We start from the raw sequence: 2227 nt of genomic DNA, 5'->3' as shown, positions 1-2227 counted from the left end.
ACCCGTACCCCCAAGGAACCGGTCTCAGCTAGATGGCACACCTCCCAGTTTGGGCGCTAGGCGCCCTGTATAGAGACCCTACAATAATGTATGGAACCTGTATGATAGGGTCAACTCAGCACCCTGGCGCCGGAAATCGGTGTCAATTGGGCCCCTTTTGAGACCGGATTCCGTCAGGGGACACCCGTACCCCCAAGGAACCGGTCTCAGCTAGATGGCACACCTCCCAGTTTGGGCGCTAGGCGCCCTGTATAGAGACCCTACAATAATGTATGGAACCTGTATGATAGGGTCAACTCAGCGCCCTGGCGCCGGAAATCGGTGCTTATATCGCCTCTTTTGAGACCGGATTCCGTCAGGGGACACCCGTACCCCCAAGGAACCGGTCTCAGCTAGATGGCACACCTCCTAGTTTGGGCGATAGGCGCCCTTTTATCTTATTATACAATGCAATCGGGATCGGACGTCTCTAAAAATAGTCGATAAAAATACGCTAAGATTTGTTATTGGCAGGTAGCTATTGGCAGGTAGCTTGACTAAAGTAGAAAAACATGCTCAAAGACAGCATTGAGGTTTTCAGTTTTCACAATACGAAGAACATGAGAGTCTACGCCACTATCAAAGTAAAAAAAAACCCAACAATAATGGATCAGACAAACACATGATCGAAGTTGGCAGTAAAAATCTTATTCGAGATTGTTAAGTGTCGGTTGTCAAGTCACAGAGCCTGAACCATGCTGAACCAACTTCCGCCCAAAAAGGCAAAAACGAGGTTTGTTGTATATATTTATTTAAGTGATCCATCAACAAGTGAAATGACTACCCATCTTATTTAACAAAAACTCAGAATGTGTACGGTTAAGTTATTTTTGCATTTTTTAAGAAGGGGAAAGCTTAAGCAATTTAATTCTTACCACCGCTTTACTGAAAAGATATAAAAAGAGTTTAAAAAATTATACCTTTCTCCATAGACTTCAATATTAGCTCCAAGATGTGATAAAGTTTTTCCTTTTTAACTTTTGTTCAATTTCAAAGGTGAATGACCCAATAAAATCATACAAAGATTTCAGTGTTCAAACTACCAATATTTGGTTTTAAACATAATAATTGTGGATGTGAAGCAATGCATTAAGTCAGCATAATATACTGATTTAAATAAGAGGTTTGACACGATAATGACTGCAAATCCCTTTCATTTGAAATGTATCTACATTTTTAATAACATGTTCAGGAATAATAATTCATTATTTCACAATATATAATAGGAAGAAACAAACAGGAGGCCCAACTAAAGTGGAAGAACGGAGAGAAGTGGAATACACTTGTAGGGTGGCAGTTATTTCAAGAACCCTGTCTTGAGTTCCTAGAAGTAGGTACAGTGAATCTTACAACACAACTCTGATATGTTAAATTTTAAAATGTGTCATTATGAAAATGTATGATATAATATCATTATTTTGATTGTAGATAATCTGTGAATCACGTGTGTTGTGCAACATTTTCCCTGAAAAGAAAAAGTTTTCCCTTTGGTTGCTATGTTGATGTAAATCCATTGGATGTACCACTTGATGTGCTTGCAAGTCACTCTACTTCTCGTCCAGTATACATGATGCACCCACAGAAAGGATATAAACATAAATTACACAAAAGTATATGCTTTGAAAATGCAAAAATTAACATGGACTGAATCTTACCATATGTATTATATGACAGTGTTGATGTATTGATAACTGAATGGGTGACTTTCAATAAATACACACTTGTTTGAAATTTTTGTTTGTTTATTTTTTTCCTCCCTCCCTCGTAGGTTTTAAATTTTCATGTTACGTTAAACGTAGAATTAATTTTAAACAGCCTAAGGACACACTGATAATGTGTTGTATACTCATATTCAAATTTATATTTATATTCATATTATGAACCTGTGAAAATTGTTCAAAGACTGTTTAAAGCAGAGAGAAAATAATTAATTTTATACTTTGAAATTTCTTTTAAGTTTTGTAACCATGATGAATTATTGTATTATAAATGCATCACTACCTATTTTATAAGGAAATATACTGAGATTTTTATGCAGCACAAAACATATTAATTAATTTTTTTATTCTAATATTATTTGATAGACAAGTTTTAGTACTGTACAGAAATTCAAATTAATGATATCCATATGAAAGAAAATGTCAGCTCGCATCTTTGAGGCCGTTCCGAACTTTGATTTCAAGTATAT

The 2227-nt window shown here is 35.9% G+C and overlaps 1 long non-coding RNA gene across 1 annotated transcript; it reads left to right on the top strand.

Moving 5' to 3' along the window:
* Window positions 1-549: 549 nt before the first annotated feature.
* Window positions 550-1857, top strand: LOC136274358 (uncharacterized). Its single transcript, XR_010712661.1, has 3 exons — window positions 550-772; window positions 1266-1369; window positions 1468-1857. It is a non-coding gene; the product is annotated as an uncharacterized lncRNA (long non-coding RNA).
* Window positions 1858-2227: the final 370 nt, after the last annotated feature.

This window comes from Magallana gigas, chromosome 4 (assembly GCF_963853765.1).
Source record: "Magallana gigas chromosome 4, xbMagGiga1.1, whole genome shotgun sequence".
Lineage (NCBI taxonomy): Eukaryota > Metazoa > Mollusca > Bivalvia > Ostreida > Ostreidae > Magallana > Magallana gigas.
Note: the sequence above shows the minus strand (reverse complement) of the source record. Positions and strands in the feature narration are given on the sequence as shown.